The 18123-nt window shown below is 45.9% G+C and overlaps 1 pseudogene; it reads right to left on the minus strand.

Moving 5' to 3' along the window:
• Positions 1-208: 208 nt before the first annotated feature.
• On the minus strand, positions 209-12130 carry LOC140721458 (erythroblast NAD(P)(+)--arginine ADP-ribosyltransferase-like; annotated as a pseudogene).
• Between the last annotated feature and the right edge of the window lie 5993 nt (positions 12131-18123).

Genomic DNA, 18123 nt, shown 5'->3' on the forward strand with positions numbered 1-18123 from the left:
TGTGAAAGTCAGAACCTGTTGATCCCCTGAGATTTTAGGACTCCCGTGTTTGCAGAGAATTGTGCAAAGCACAGACGCACATGAAAGCCCTTCCCACGCCCACCCCCGCCACACCCCCCCCCACACACACACACACACACACACACACACACACACACACACACACACACACACACACACACACATCGAAAATCTAATTTACGACGGCTGTCTGTGCTAAAATGCGATAGAAACTGAAATGACATCGGGACTTTGATCTAGTCTCAGGATTCTGCCTCGCCTCTCGCTGTGTATTGGCCAGCCTCCTCAGAGCTCCCAAAATACATTCGCCTGCACTTCTCTCGATTACATTTCATCAGCGCCGTAAAAACAACAGTGGTGTGAGATAATAAAATCTGAGCGCAAAAAGACCTCGGGTTTTGCAGCGGATGGGCTGCCACACAGCAGGAGGACACAAACATGCACTCGATGGTCTCTTTATTCGATACAAGATGAACGGAATACAATGCCAACTGAGTGCATCGTCTTCCCATCAGTTACACGCTTAAAACAAAACAAAAATAAAACTGCAATTGGATATTCTATCTCTGTGATGCATTTGCAGTGGCCGGGTCAACAAGCTTGAAGCCTGTCCAGTTCACTCTCCTTAAACCAGTGTGAGTTCCAATTTTGCCGCAGGACCATATTGCGCGATAAATGAGACACGCCGCAAAAAGCAGGTGAAATGTAATCGGGAAGAGTAGGAGGGTGTGTGTGTGTGTGTGTGTGTGTGTGTGTGTGTGTGTGTGTGTGTGTGTGTGTGTGTGTGTGTGTGTGTGTGTGTGTGTGTGTGTGTGTGTGTGTGTGTGTGTGTGTGTGTGTGTACGTGTGCGTATGTGTGTGTGTGTACGTGTGCGTGTGCGTGTGTGTGTGCGTGTGTGTGTGTGTACGTGTGCGTGTGCGTGTGCGTTTGCGTGTGTGTGTGTGTGTGTACGTGTGCGTGTGTGTGTGTGTGCGTGTTTGTGTGGAGGTGGTTGTGAGGACTAAGGACAATGAGCAGCGAGAGACAAATTCCTGGAAGTAGATCAGATTGCAGATGTACACGGACGTTAAAAGTTAACACTTAGGTAGCTACCGTGGTTAAGACAGCAAGTGAGATGTTCTCCTTAGCAGTCGGACCTTAGAAGGCAGGAGATGTGTCAGATATACCGTACACAGCCGAGTTTTATAGAAACATAGGAAACGTACAGAACAATACTGGCCCTTCCGCCCACAAATAGGGTCAGAGCAGCGTCCGATATAGCTGCAACATTTCCTCTCGGCTCTTAAAAATCCCACGACTGATGAAGGCTAATGCACTGTATGCCTTCGTAACCACAGAGTCAACTTAAGCAGCAGCTTTGAGCGTCATATGGACTCGGACCCCAAGATCCCTCTGATCCTCCACACTACCAAGAGTTTTACTATTAATACTATATTCTGCCATCATATTTGGTCTCCCAAAATGAACCACCTCACACTTATCCGGGTTGAACTCCAACTGCCACTTCTCAACCCAGTTTCCCTGAGGCACCTGTTTTGGGAATTCAGACACAATCTGACGATGGTTCTGGGACAGGAAATGTTTGACTACCTTTTGCTCTACGCGGTGGCTGCTCTTTTGCGAATCTGTTAATTAACCCACCCTCCTCCCCCATACGCTATAGTAATCTGAGCTGAAGCACGAACCGGGGATCGAGCATTCCGCCCGCACATTACAGCGAAATGTGAAGCAACAGCGCCAGGATGGACAACCACGCCATTGGAAAAATGGCGGTCCCCTCACACCGCAGAACAATCATCTCGCCTTTACTGCCCCTCTCCACCCTTACCCGGATCTCAGCCTTCCCGTCCGTGTGGAGAGAAATATCAACTCCGTCAGCACGCGGTTGGTAACATGTGATTATGAACGCTTCATATGGCGGAATCAGAACCTCTTCCTCATAGGGGATAGCCGAGTAATTTTGTATCTGGGCACCGTACTGAGAGAAAATTGTAAACACTGTTTTTCTGCCGAATCCCCCATCCCCTTGTTTGCAAGAGGACGAAGCAAAATAGCCAAATTTCATTCTGGATCCCACCTTACCAATGGACCTTATTGTCATTCCTCTGTAGGTCGGCTGGGGTGGTTTACCCAACTCCTCTCTCAGTCTCACGAGGGCAATGGATAGAAGGTACTGGAAACTTTTGAAGGGAAATTTCTCCGCGTACACCGTGTCGTTGGTGCCGTACAACCTCAGTGCCGCATTGAACTGGCTGTAGAATGGGGTCTCAAGCGTATAGGCAATTATGGCCACCACGTGTTCTTCTTTGAGCCCCCTGGGCACTGGGACCCTGCTCAGCCGCGGGTCGTTTTTTTCGTTTCTCAACTGCCTCCGTCCACGCTTCGTCAAGCACACTATTAATTTCACGCTCCTTTGCGAGATATTCGATGGCCAACATGTCGGATTCGTCGCTCTGGGTGTAGACGTAAGCGGCAGAGTTCTCCATCATGCTCAGTATGATGACGTCACCCCCACTGTTCGAAGCTTTCCCCCGACCTGGAAACGGATAGAACCTTGGAATCAGAGATCAGCGTTATGCAGAAGTGTTCAACGAGACAGGACGTTATTCGTTTGACCGTGTGTGTGTTGGGGCGGCAGGGGGTGGGGGGCGGGGAGGAGGGAGAGACACAGGTGATATCTCGAGTTGTCTCAACTTAAGAGGGCCATAAAGAGCGCGACAGCCCACAGTCCTTTCCCGAGCTCTGGTGCATCATGAAGAACAAGGTTTGGGGTTCAAGGCGATTTAATGGGAAACCGCGCGGGAAATTGGATTTTGGGCCCCCACCTGCACCAACCCCATCTTCTAGCAGTTCAGCGGTAGATACCGATGCCTGGATGATTCAGCTCTGCGTCTGGACACTTCCTAAATGACGTTCGGAAATCTGCTTCCTCTGCTGATCCCAGATAGAGTCAGTATCGGAACACGATATGGATCCGACCTGGATTTTACCAACATTTAGAAATATGTTCCCAACTGGATTGCAAAAGTTGCGATTTCGCTTCTTAAAAACTGGAACTATTAAGGGGTCTGTTTAACTGTGATTTAGTGGAACGTATTCCTTGCAATACCTGGAAATACGGGCCACACCTCTTTCAGGATCCAGCTTTTGAATAAGGGTCAGTGGTAAAGTAAGGCCACTGTGCATAATCGTTTGCAAATTTCACAAATTCTTACCCGTGGTCTTGAATTTAAAATAGAGACTTACTCAGATGGCACGTGGTAGAAACGAGGATCAGAATCCATGAAAATAGTCGTGTTGTCTCCATTCTCCGAAAAAGGATTATCTCGTTCCCTGCTTAGGACGGAAGCAACGATGGAATTGTCCTATTCCTTCTTGATACACCCGCTGGCAAAGTGATTCTTGCTCTCAGATAAGACCTGCATAACGATAACACAGAAACTACAGAATAATGAGTTCAGTGTGCCGCAGTAGATATTTGAATGCGTTGTCCAGTTCCTTTGAAGCCCCTAATCCCATCGTGGTCCCATCCATCCCTCCCTCCTTCTCTCTCTCTCTCTTATATCTCTCTATCTCTTCTGTGTCTCCGTTACTTCCCTTCTTTCTATCTCTCTCTGTACCTCTGTCTGTCTCTCTGCCTGTATCTGTCTCTCTTTCTCTTTCTCTCCCCCTCTGTTCCCCTCTCTCGCTTCCATCTCTCTTTCTGTGTCTCTATTGCTTTCTCTCACTTTCTCCTGTAACGAGATCTGAAGGATTATTCTACAGTGGACTGTTCCTTGAAAAGAGAGAGTGACAGAGCTAACAGCGTGTGTGCTATGTCAGAGAGAGAGGAACAGGTAGCCTGTGAGCTGCCTTCGAAACTGAATGGCGGAGCTATATGATGGACAGTTTGTGTTCCGCACTGAGATATATACAAGGTCAGTTGACTTTTTAATCAGACACACACCAGACACACAAGACGAACAGGAGACACACGACTCCAGAGGCAAGGAGGACTCTAGTGAGCTTTGTGTACCCACGACAAGGGTGGGGTTTTTGATCACAGTGTGGACAAAGGGGTGACCGGTGGGGAGCGGTCGGTGTGTTTAACCCTGGTCTGGAGTTGCTAACTCCACAACAGAAGACGACATCCCCTTTACTGTGTTTGCTGAAGGTAAAGTACTTACTGAGGCTGAGGTTCTATGCTGTTACTTTCTCTCTCTGAATAGATAAAAATAGAAGGTTGATTAACTGGAGTCTTATCTCACAAGAGTATGACATGGCAAAAACCAACGTGAGAGGTACAGACAATGTTATAACAGACTGTTCGTCTGGATGTTAAGTTAAAGATTGTAATGCTGTGCCATGTTACCTGATAATTACGCATGTATTGCTTCAAGCTGTATCATCGATAGTTAAGAAGAAGTTTTGCTGGTTCATCAAAAAATTTTCTAAAAGGAGAGTGGTGTCATGAGATCTGAAGGATTATTCTAAAGTGGACTGTTCCTTTAAAAGAGTGAGAGGAAGCGAACAGCGTGTGTGCTATTTCCGAGAAAGAGAGAGGATTTGTCACGAACAACCGGCCGATACTTATGCAGAGGAGAAATCTGCATATGCTGGAAAGTCAAGCAAAACACACACACACACACACACACACACACACACACACACACACACACACACACACACACACACACACACACACAGTAATTTATTTATTTATTTATAATTTATTTATTTATACAGATACATATACTCGTTTTATGTAACATTGCTAAGTCTGAGGATAATTAGTTGGTGGCAGAACCAACCCCGGTGCCGTTGGCTGATGCTAAGAGGGATGTAGTGTTGGAAATTGCTCGCAATTTCAAGTTAACGTCAACACTCGCATGAAGAAGGCTCAGACACAACTGTTAATAGCACAGCCTTATGTAGATGAGGGGAAATTCGAAGAGGAGGGTGTTGGAAATGTTTGCTGAAGGTAAAGTACTTACAGAGGCCGAGGTTCTATGCTGAGCTGGGGAAGCCTGGGAAACATATTTACTCACCTATGTGTGTGTATATATATATATACACACATTGCTTTCTGTCTCTCTCGCTCTGTGTGTGTCTGGTTGTGTGTGTGCGTGTGAGTGCGCGTGTGTGTGTGTGTGTGTGTCTGTGTGTGTGTGTGTGTGTGTGGCCGTTGTCCTATTCCAGAAAAACCGCAGCAGGAGCAGTCACTGGCATAATCATTCCCTGAAACATTTTCTGCGCCCTTCCAACGGCAGATAAGAAGCACAAATCTGTTCAAAATACGCGCAGCGCCAGCCGGAGTTAGGGGCATGAAGAGTCTGCGGGTTGAGAGACTGACAGATAAAGAGAGGTGAAGTGGGACAGACATAATTACAGCGAGAGAGGAGGTGAGTTTGTGCATATTATATACTCACCCTCCTTGACGTCACACAGCTTCCTCCGCCGGAAGGCATATCTGCCAGCCAGGCTTCCCCTTAATCACCCTAATACCTGCCATTACTGTACTTCCTGCCTGTGGACATCAAACTTTCCAACTCCCCCCTCCGAGTGCTAGACAGCCTGAGCCAATAAGCTGGTCCTGGAGTAATATCCACTTGGCATAATTTACTTACTATTATTTAATTATTTATGGTTTTATATTGCTATATTTCTGCACTATTATTGGTTGGTGCGACTGTAACGAAACCCAATTTCCCTCGGGATCAATAGAATATGTCTGTCTGTCTGTCCGTCTGTCCATGCCATTCGTTTTTCTTTTGGATACAAACTTCCTCAAGAACATCCTGAGCTTCCTATGCCGAGTGGAGTCTGAACTTCCCTTTCTCTGTAACCGCACTAGCTTTGCCTTGGTTTGTTTATGCTGGCCTCAGATCCGAGCGTTACCCTGCGGCATTGTTCGAAGGGCTGGGAGGGGCGACACCACGCTGTGTCCCAGTAAATAAATAAATGAAGTTAGAGTGGGCACAGTGCAGTTGCAGTACTCCCCGCCATTCAGCACATCGACACGGTCTGCCGTGACGGGAAATTTGTCACGAACAACCGGTCGATACTTATGCAGAAGAGAAATCTGCATATGCTGGAAAGCCTAGCAACACACACACACACACACACACACACACGCACACGCACACGCACACGCACACGCACACGCACGCGCACACGCACGCGCACGCGCACGCACACGCACACGCACACGCACACACACACACACACACACATATACACACACACACACACACACACACACACACACACACACACACACACACACACACACACACACACACACACACACACACACACACACACTCACACACACACGGCTGGATGAACTCAACAGGCCGGGCAGCATCAATGGGAAATAGTACAGAGTCTTAAGCTGGGGTGAGGGTAAGAAGATGAGACGGGGGGAGGAAGAAACACAAGGTTGCGGGTAAATGGTGAAAAAGGGTGAAACACAGAGATGTGAATTCGACAGGTGGATTAGACAAGGAGCCTGAGAAAAGGATAGAGGGGCGCCCTTTCAAAACAGAGTTGCGAAGAAATTTGTTTAGCCAAAGAGTGGTGTTGCTGTGAAGGCCAGGTCGTTGGGTGTATTTAAGGCACAGATTGATAAGTTCTTGATGGAGACGGCATCAAAGGTTACGTGGAGAAGGCCGGGAACTGGTGTTGAGGAGGAGTAAAGTATCAGCCATGATTGAATGGCGGAGCAGACTCGATGGGCCAGATGGCCTAATTCTGCTCCTATGTCTTATGGGCTGATGGTCTTTTGGAAGTCTGACAGGAAAGGACAGAAGAGCATGGACAATGGGAAGGAAGAGGAACACCAGACAGGCGGTTAAGGAGATTAGGTGAAGAGGGAAATTGGAATGGGGAATGGTAAGGGAGTGATGGGGCATTTACAGGAAGTTCAAGAAATCGATGTCCATGCCAACAGACTGTTGAAGATTAAGCAGACGGAATATGAGGTGTTGCTCCTCCAGCCTGAGTGTGAGCTTATCGCAACAGTAAAGGAAGCCACGGAGTGACGTGGGGGAATGGGAATGGGAATCAGAATTTAAATAGCTGGCCACTGGGAGATCCAGCTTTCTTTCAGATTATAGTATCTTTGTCTTGTTTGCGTTTAGCGGAGGTCAGGCTGGCCGAGCATTACGCCCTCATTAACCTGAATTTTTTTTGTGGTTTATTTTTGTCTAATATTTGGGAGTTGAGTGCGAATTCCTCCCAGCCCTCGGATGTATTTAAAAGGGCAATGCTATCCGTTGAGTAATGCGTCGATGGTAATCTTAGATTGGAGTGTTTCTGGCTTCGGTTTTAGTTTTCCCTGCATTTGGGTTATTCAATGTTTGATTTAGTTTATCTGTCTAATTAAACTCTAAGTTTAACTCTATCATTCCGAGTCTCCATGTTTTCGTGCGCATGTATCCGAACATAAACCTTGACAAATATGGCATCCACCAACAATGACCCCCAACATCCTAGCCATAATTTATTTTCGCGCCTGCTGCTAGGAAGGAGATAATGAACCTTAAATCCGACACCAGCAAGCTTACGGAAAATTGTTATTGCTAAAGCACCAGGCTCACTTTACAAACTTTGTGCAATGTCCAGGAGCTGATAGAAGCACCGAAGGTTAAGGATCCTTTCGGGAACAGTGATCACGATATGATCGAGTTCACTTTGACCTTTGAGAAGAAGAAACTACAAAACAATGTGTCGATATTTCAGTGGATTAAAGGAAATTACAATGACATGAGAGCGGAACTGGCCAAAGTTGACTGGAAAGGGACACTAGCAGGTAGGACAGCAGAATGGCAAAGGCTGGAGTTGCTGCAAATAAAAAACAATGAGGAAGTGCAAGACAGATATAATCCAAATCAGAAGAAATTTTTGAATGGATGAAAGACACTACAGTGGCTGGCGGTGAAGTCAGAGCCAAAGAGCAAAAGAGAGGGCTAAACCTGGTGGGAAGATAGAGGATTGGGAACCTTTGAACAACTTGCAGCAGAAAACTAAGAAGGTCATTCGGAAGGAAAAGATGAGCGTCAGGGAAGTGAAGTATTTTGACTGACAATTGTAACTGAAAAGGTGTTCAGGAAGCTAAATGGTGGATAAATCTCCTGGACTTGATGGAATGCACGCTTAGATTCTGAAGAGAGTAGCAGGAGAGATTGCGAAAGCAATAACAATGATCTTTCAAGAATCGACATCTTCAACGTTGTATCGAATGGCTGGAAAATTGCAAATGTTACTCCGCTATTTTGTTGGAATCGATTGCTGGGGGTGGGATTAAGGCGTACCTGGGGGCATATGTCAAGGTAGGCCAAAGCCAGCATAGTTTCCTGAAAGGAAAATCCAGCCTGACAACCATACTGAATATTTTGAGAAATTACAAGCAGGGTGGAGAAAGGAGATGTAGTAGATGTGATATACTTGGATTTTCAGAGCGCCTTTGACAAGGTACCGAACGTGACGTTGCTTAGCAAGATAAGAGCACACAGAATTACAGGGGAGTTACTAGCATGGCTGGAGCATTGGCTGATCTGCTGAAAAGAGACTGTGGGAATAAAGGGATTCTATTCTGGCTGGCTGCCAGTTACCAGTGGAACTCCACAGGGGTCGGTGTGGGGACCGCTGCTTTTCACGATGTATGTCAATTATTTGGACTATGGGATTAATGGATTTGTGGCTAAATTTGCCGATGAATCAAAGATAGTTAGGCGAGTGGGTAGTGTTGAGGAAACAGAGAGTCTTCAGAGAGAATTAGATGGTTAGGGGTTTAGGCAAAGAAGTGGCAAGTGAAATACAAAGTTGAAAACTATTACTATTACTATTACTATTACTATTAGATGCAGACTATTACTTAGCTGCACAGAGAATTCAAAATGTAGAGAAAAAAAGGGTCTTGGGAGTTCTTGTGTAAGATACCCTAAAGGTTAACCTCCAGACTGAGTCGGTGGTGATGAAGGCGAATGCAATGTTGGCGTTCATTTACGAGATATACAATATAAGAGCGTTAATGTGATGTTTTGGCTCTATAAGGCACTCATGAGTCCACACTTGGAGTATTGTGTGCAGTTTTGGGCTCCGTAGTTTAGAAAGGATATACTGACATTGGAGAGGGTTCAGAGAAGATTCACGAAAATTATTCCAGGAATGAAAGGGTTACCGTATGGGGAACCTCTGACAGCTCTTGGGCTGTTTTCCCTGGAGTTCGAGAAAATGAGGGGGGATCTCATAGAAACATTTCGAATGTGAAAAGACCTGAACAGATTCGATATGGCAAAGTTTTTTTTCCCCCATGGTAGGGTAGTCTAGAACAAGAGGGCAAGACTTCATGATTGAAGAACATCCATTTAGAGCAGAGATGCTGAGACATTACCAGTCAGAGGGTGTTAAATCTATGGAATTTGTTGCCACTAGAGGCTATAAAGGCCACGTCATTGGGAATTTTTTTAAGGCAGAGAGATATATATATAGGTTCTTGATTAACCAGGGCACTAAAGGGTATGGGGAGAACATAGGGGAGTGGGAATGACTGTAAGGATTGGATCGGCTCATGATTGAATGGTGGAGCAGACTAGATGGGCCGAATGGCCTACTTCTGTTCCTATATCTTATGGTTTCATCTTACGTCCTTACACTCCAATACTGAATTGATACCACGCCGATGAAATTCACTACCCAGGACTCCATAACTCATGTTATCAAAATTTATTACCTATGTATTTTAATTATTGTTACTTTTTTTAAAAAACTTTTTTTAATTGTGTTTTCAAATAGTTACAGAATAAAAGTGTGTGAAAAAGAAAATATGTGTTACCCATCCCCCCTCCCCTTAACCCCTCCCCCTAACATTCCTATTGAAAAAAAGAAGAAAAAAAGAAAGAAAGAAAAAAAAAAGGATATTGAAAGATCCCCACATGCTCCATGGAGTTCGTAATAACTTTAGTATATATATATATTTATTTCTTTCCCCAAGTAACCAATTATTTCATCTTCGGAGCACCTATATATTTAATCCTGTCTTTTGTAAATAAGGGCGCTGGTCTTGTTCTAAAATTCAACCTTTTCGGACAAATTTAAGAGTTTTATTGGAACAAATTATTGGAATACAACTTCCACATAATCTAATTATTGTTACTTTATTATTTTTCAATTTTTGTGTTTATATCCTTTGGTGTCTCTTTCAGCTTCTTTGTTTGCCCGTCTTTCAGCAGTTTTTCATAGATTGTTTTTTTTCTCTCTCTCTATTTACTGTGAATACCCGCAACATAACGAAACTCGGGTTAGTATGTGGTGTCATCACTGAGCTTTGGTTCACTTAAATTTACATTGAAATTTGAACTTATCAACTGTTCCTCGCAATCCTGTTTGCATTATTAGCCGGCTGTCGGCCCGAACTCCCTGGTCCCGAAATACCGCGAGGAGAAGTGAACTGCACAAGACTGCAGACATCTCGTATCTCTTCATCACTATAACAATGACTTGCCTTATGTTTCTTCTGTTTGTCTTCCTTGCTCGCTCACTCCGTTCACTCTTACCCCGTTCCTTCTGCCTCCCTTCCCTGATTATCTCTGCTCCTTCTCTTGCTTATCTTGGCGCACCTATCAATGTCTTCTATCAATGTTCCCCTTTACTACAAGCCCCTCTCATTCCCACTCTTCTTTGCCCTGACTGCACAGCTCACCCCCGCCTCCCCCGCTATCATTTCGGACTTCCCTTCTCAACCTACCCAGGAAGTTACACCACGAAGCCCTAAACACCTGCTAGCCGTGGAAGTCTAAGTCTGACTGTCTCCCCGTCCGATCCCGTGAGCCGCCGGGCACGGTTGCGCAGCCGACAGCTGCAGCCTCTCATTCTCAAACACACTGGCCATAGAACAGATATTCATTCATTCCGGAGGTTGTGAGCGAAGGGAGTCGGAATGTCTGTAGCTCTGTTTGATCTGATCCCTTTGTGTTAATGAGTAAGCGAGCAAGCTTATGAGAGGCATAGCTGGAGTGGATCGCCAGGACCTGTTTCCCAGGGAACGAGCAGAGGGCATATGTACAAAGTTAAGGGAGGAAAGTTTAGGGAAGACATCAGGGGTAAGTGTTTTACACAGAGGGTGGTGTGTGCCTGGAATGACTTGCCGGGGATGGTGGTGGAAGCTAAAACATTAGGGGTATTTATGTGCCTCTTTCGCAGGCACATGGATGAATGAAAAACAGAGAGTTACGGGGGAATGTGGGTTCAGTACTTTTTTAAAGGAATATATGTGTCGGCACAACATCGAGGGCCGAAGGGCCTGTACTGTGCTGTCGTATTCTAATGTCCAGTGTCTAGTTCTTTTCTGACTGTCTCCTGTTGTTTCAATCCTCCGCTGTGGTGGAATGATTTCTGCCTCACAGTTCGCAGATCCATTCACCCCTTCCACCGGGACTTTGAACCCTGTCCGCCCATGTCTAATTACGCCCAAACATTTCTATATTAATTTTACTCGTGTTCTCTCCCCTGTTGGACCGTGTGAGCCAATTCACAGTCAGTTTAAGTTGCGAAGCCGTTCCGCTTTGACGGGCCTCTCCGTGACAGCTTATACCCGAGCAGTACCCCACGGGAACAGGCCCTTCGTCCCAGAATGTTCAGAAAACCGAAAGACATTAGTGATCAAACTTCCAACTCAATCAACATCTTCTGCTTTCATAATGTCTACATCCTCCCACTGGCTCACACTTCTGTGCCTGTCAAACAGCTCTTCTAATTCCCGAATGCCTCAGTCTCTACGACCACCCCAGGCAGCGCAGTCCAGGCACTCTGTATCAATAACTTGCCGATCACATCTCTTTGAAATTATACTCTCTCACCTTAATTGCGTGAACTCGGGGATGGGACATGTCAACCCTCGGGGTGGGGGGGGGGGAGTAGAAAAAGATACTGCCTTCTTACTTATCTGTCTCCCTTCATTCATCAACTGAACGAGTTTGGCAAACACGCTGTACTCACTCAGTCCACTCTTCCAATTTATAACATCGAAGGAGGGAACCTGCCGTTGGCCAGACGACGTCTCCTTTCCTTTTCCAGCCTCTGGCATGGGAGCTCCTTCTTGCGATGGGTGATCTCCGGAGTTCTCCGGGCTTTGCATTTGAACTTCCTGATTTTAAAACACACCTTATGAGTTCAAATGACGCAATACAGTATTGCTGGTACGAAGTCACCTGACCAGCCTGAAACACTCTGCGATTGGATGTGGTGTAAGGTTAACCCATTCCACCCCTTTGCCGAATTGATTAGTTCTGTCGGACCTCGCCCAAACCAGTAAACCCGGTCAACAAGCCACTGGGCCGAGATAATGAGATCACTTCAGCAAACCCGCCATTGTCTGCAGGTCTCTGGAATGGAGAACTATTTAATACTTTGCTTTGCGTCGTTTTCTGTTACGGTTTCTGATTTTTCTTTCCACGAACGCTCGCCACGATCTTCGGCACATCTACCACTGCACCCAATACACCTTTTACCGAGATCGATCTCGGGTTTATCAGACCAATAGCAGAAACTCCCTGAGCACGAGTTCAATCGCTCTGCTTCAGTTATCCAAGAGCAAGAGCCGATTTATCCAGCAGTTCGCAAAATGGATCTCGCCAGGTAGCTTCACAAAATGGCAGATCCCATTCCTTCAGGCTTACATCAACCGGCCTGTCTGCTTTCACTGTTCTTGCCCGATTGCAGTCCGATATTTTCTTCCATATTTTCCTTTCAATGGCCATCATCTCCCGCCTTTAAACCGACAGGAGTTTCTGTGGATCACGCTGCTATCTGAATGTCTGACTTTTGAATCAGGCGACAATAGAAGGGGTACAATGACCTCGTTTCTCAGAGGATAATATCTGTTTTGAGCGCTGTCCCGAGAGAGCAGCGTCCATCATCCAGGGGTTCCGCCGTTAAAGTCACACCCTGTTCTCGCGACTGCCATCGGCCACGAGATAAAGGCGCCCTGAGACCCAGATTTCTGTATTCGGGAGCCCTTCTTGGGCTGGGAAGCACAGGCTCTTGAAATAGAGTGGATAGCTTCACTCACCTCTGCTCCGAACTGATTCGTCCACTTACATAATCACTTATAGAAACTCTTTAAAACTGACCTTCTGGGTATTACTTTTATTTGCACATTGTGTCTTCAATGTTTATCTGTAGTTTTCTTGTCGATGAATTCTAATGTACTTTCTCTTTTTTATTGCAAAAGAACAATTCTTAAGATAGCAAATGGAAAAACCTTCGGACATATTTTAATTTTGGGACATTCTGTTTTGAGACAGGCGGTGGCAGTTCTCGCAGTTGGAACCGGCACCATTTTTCACCGGGCTCCTTACTGAGCGTAATCTAAACTCATAATTCATACAGTCGAGGTGCGTAAGAAATAACAAGGCGCCCTGAATCGGCTGCAGCGGGGTGTTCCCGCTCACAGGGTAGCATGTGGAAAGCTATCCACACACCATCACACTCTGCTTGCCATTACCAAGGTACCCTGCGATTTAATCACCGCATCTCCCTGACTCTCTCAGGCCCCTTACTCTCGAGGCCGCAGCGTGTTGTTCTGCTCTGGCTGCTTTGTTAACTTTCATGTTGAATAACTTGCTCTGTTTTTACTTTCGGTTCCTCGTTTCCAAGATGCCGACGTGTTATGTGTCAAAACAATTTTCATGACACTTCACTTACTGGTTCTGTTTTCAGAGCAGGCTTGGTCTCTCTCCCACGAAACTGGACTTCTATTCATATCTGATCTGCCTCAAACCAGATCCCAACCGTTCCGCTTGTACTTCGAATCGCGCTTCTCACTAAACACGCTTCCAAACACCCTCAATTATTATAATGGTTTCATTGAGATTCTGCTCAGGTTTGACCCGTAAACGGGAGCATTTCACGACGAATGTCTCTGTCAACAGTTAGACGGGTTAATGCCCTACGACATAGTCCGGCCAGGCCTAATGGTCCTTTTTACTCGGAAAAATTAACTCGCTGTGAAAATGCATGACAGCTCTCTGCATTTAAGAGCATGAACACAGAACGTAGCAGTCATACGTCTTCATAAAGGGTTTGCGATGAAAATCCGGAATTTTAGAAACTTAGAAATCCTGCAGCACAATACAGACCGTTCGGCCCACAATGCTGTGCCGAACATGTACTGCCTTTTGAAAATAACTAGAGTTACTCATTGCCCTCTATTTTCCTAAGATCGATGTAACTATCCAAGTGTCTCTTAAAAGACCCTCGTGCATCCGCCTCCATCACCGTGGCCGGCAGCCCATTTCACCCACTCACCACCCTCTCCGTAAAAAAAAACTACGCCTGACATCTCCTTGGTACTTACTTCCAAATACTTTAAAACTGCCCACTCGCGTGTTCGACATTTCAGCCCTGCGAAAAAGCCTCCGACTATCCATACGATCAATGCCTCTCACTATCTTATACGCCTTTATCAGGTCACCTCATATCCTCCGTCGCTCCAAGGAGAAAGGGCCAAGTTCACTCAAACTATTCTCATAAGGCACGCTCCCCAATCCAGGTAACATCCTTGAAAATAACCTCTGCACCATTTCTATAGTTTTTCACATCCTTCCTGTAGTGAGGCGACCAGAACTGAGCACAGTACTCCAAGTGGGGTCTGACCAGGGTCCTATGTGTACCTCTCATTACCTCTCGGCTGTTAAACTCAATCCCACGATTGATGAAGGCCAATGCACCGTAGGCCTCCTTAACCACACAGTCAACCTACGCAGATGCTTTGAGTGTCCTGTGGACTTGGACTCCAAGATTCCGCTGATCCTCCAGATTGCCAAGAGTCTTACCATTATGACCATATTCTGCCATCATGTCTGACCTAGCAAAATGAGGAACCTCACGCGTATCTGGCTACCACTTCTCAAACTTGCTTGGCAACCTATCGATTCCGCTGTAACCTCTGAAAGCTCTCCACACTGTCCACCACACCCCCTACCGTCTACCATCAGCATATTTACTAACCCATCTCCCACTTACTCATACAGATCATTTGTAAAAGTCAGGAAGAAAAGGGATGCCAGAACAGATCCCCGAGTTACGCTACTGGTCACCGATCTTCATACAGAATCTGTCCCGTCTACAAACAGTATTTGCCAGCTGTGGGCAAGCCATTTCTGGATCCACAAAGCAAGGTCCCCTTTGATCCCATCCCTCCTTCCTTTCTCAATAAGCCTTGCATGAGGTAAATTTTTAAGTCCCCTGCTCAAATCCATATACACTACATCTATTGCTCTAACTTCATCAATATGTTTAGTCACCTGCTCAAAAAATGTAATCAGGCCGGTAAGGCACAAACTCCCTTTGACAAAGCCATACTGACTTTTCCTAATCACATCATAGCTCTCCAAACATTCATAAGTCCTGCCTCTCAGGACAGCCTCCCGCTGTCAAACTAATGTTTTCTTTTCAATTTGACTCTTTGTCAGGCATTTCCCCAACATTCCAGTCCATATTGCAATTGTGTGTACATTATAGCTATGCACCTAGTGCAGACAGCTCTGGGGAGCAGATTATCGATCGCAAACATTTCCACAGTGTAGCCCGCCTTTGCTTTGCGTTTATCAATATTTTGGGGGTCCAATCGTGCGTCTCTCGGCATCTTACACGGAGCTGTCACAAGCAAAACTCCTGCTGCAAGAAAATACTTCGAAATCAGCAACGCAGGAACCGACACTGTTGGATTTGCCCGCTTTCGTCTTGAATCGTTTGTTCTGCATTTCTTGTTTTCAGTTCGAGAAAAACGCTTTCTGAGATCCGCTGCTAGAATCGGGTCTGCACGTCGGCGTCCAGCCTGGCCCGTGGTGCAGTATGACAGATCAATTGCAACATTACCTCCTCTTCTTGTGGCGGCTGCAGAGGCAATGGGACATTCGGCCATCGAACCTGCCCCCCTCCCCCATTCACTGTCTCTGATCTGCTGCTGAATGGTACCGACCCCTTCCTCTTGGCCGCCAAATCCTTCATTATTGTAATCTTGTGTTTAAATGCACCCAGTGATCTCGGCTTGTTTTATTGAGATGCTGGAACTTTTTTTCTCCTGCAAACGCGGCCTTCTCACGACAAGCGAAGCTGTGTTTCTTCTTAAGAGGTTGGTTCTCTTATGCATAGTCTCATTGGGACGTAGAGCGTTCTGCACTCTTTTGTGATGCTGAATGCTCAAGGGAATACAGATCCAAAATTCCCTAAAAGTGGCGTCGCAGGTAGATAAGGTAGTAACGAGAGCTTTTGGTACATTGGCCTCTGTAAATCAAAGCACAGAGTATACGCGTTGGAATGTTATGCTGAGGTTGTGTAAGGCATTGGTGAGGCCGAATTTGGAATATTGTGTGTAGTTTTGCTCACCAACTTAAGGAAGGATATTAATAGGGTTGTCAGAGTGCAGAGGTTTACAAGGATGTAGCCGGAATTTGAGAAACTGAGTTACAGAGAAAGGGTGAATAGGTTAAGACATTATTCCCTGGACCGTAGACGAATGAAGTCTAATTTGATAGAGGTGTTTAAAATTATGATGGGTATACACAGAGTGAATGAAAGCAGGCTTTTCTCACTGAGGCTAGGGGAGACAAAAAAAAAAAACAGAGGACATGTGTTGAGGGTGAAGGGGGAAAGGTTTAAAGGGAACATTACGCGGAACTCCTTCACACAGAGAGTGGTGGGTGTGTGGAATGAGCTGCCATACGATGTGGTAAATGCGGGCTCACATTTAAAATTACAGAAAAACTTGGACAGGTACATGAATGAGAGGTGTATGAAGGAATATGACTCAGGTACAGTTCAGTAGGACTAGGCAGAAAAATGGTTCAGCATAGCCAAGAAGGGTCGAAAGTCCTGTTTCTGCGCTGTAATGCTCTATGGTTCTATGGGTCTATGGCTGATCTCTCTTCAGTAAGTTTACAAATACCGAAAAGATGAATTACACTTGCCCAGCTCATCTGATAAAGAGATTCCTAAAATTCCTAAATGGTTGAATAGGTTAGGACTTTATTGCCTGGAGCATAGAAGAACGAGGGGAGATTTGATAGAGGTATATAAAATTACGATGGGTTTAGATAGAGTGAATGCAAGCAGAATTATTCCACTGAGACCAGGGGAGAAAAAAAAAAAACAGAGGACATTGGTTAAGCGTGAAGGGGGAAAAGTTTAAAGGGAACATTGGAGGGGGGGAGCTTCTGCACACAGAGAGTGGTGGGTGTGTGGAATGTGCTGCCAGATTAAGTGGTAAATGCGAGCTCACTTTTGACATTTAAGAAAAACTTGGACAGGTACATGGATGAGAGGAGTATGGAGGGATATGGTCCGGGTGCAGGTCAGTGGGACTAGGCAGAAAAATGGTTCGGCACAGCCAAGAACGGCCGAAAGGCCTGTTTCTGTGCTGCTATGTTCTATGGTTCTATAGCCATGTAACGGAGAGTACACTGCACCACGGTCTGACATGGAAAAACGAATGCCCTTGAAGGAAAACTCCTGCAAGAATTGTGGATAGGGCCCAGTCCATGATGGGTAAAACCTTCCCCTCCGCTGGTTAGAATCTGGGCCGCGGACGGTATTGCCCGTGTTGTAAAATAACAAGACAATTTAAAAAAATAAATGCTTCCACCGCCGCTCGCTGGTCGCGTACTCCAACCACTGGGAGCTCCCTTTTACAGAATTTTGTGTGTGTTGGTTAAACAAAAAGATATTACTTAAGAGCGAGGATAAAAACAGAAGATTTGGGCGGGAGCTTGTCAACTGGATGGACACTCCTTATCGTTGTAGGTACTGGACTCCTCAGTTTCGGAGCGCGGTTTAAAAAAGAAGGTGAACTGTCAATGATCACTTGTGGGTTTGCATGATTGGGAGGATGTTGAGAGGTGTGGGTGAACCGGTGGGTTGGTCGCAGTTCGTCCACGATAAACACCCCCAACTACAGGGCAGCTCAGCACGGCGGTTAAATGGTATCGGTGTCGAGTTTGTTTCCAAGACAAGTCACGGACACCGAATAGCAACAAACACAAAATGCTGGTGGAACGCAGCAGGCCAGGCAGCATCTGTAGGAAGAAACAGTGTCGGCGGTCGGGCAGGGACCCTTGTCA

This window comes from Hemitrygon akajei, unplaced genomic scaffold (genome assembly GCF_048418815.1).
Source record: "Hemitrygon akajei unplaced genomic scaffold, sHemAka1.3 Scf000055, whole genome shotgun sequence".
Taxonomy (NCBI): Eukaryota; Metazoa; Chordata; class Chondrichthyes; order Myliobatiformes; family Dasyatidae; genus Hemitrygon; species Hemitrygon akajei.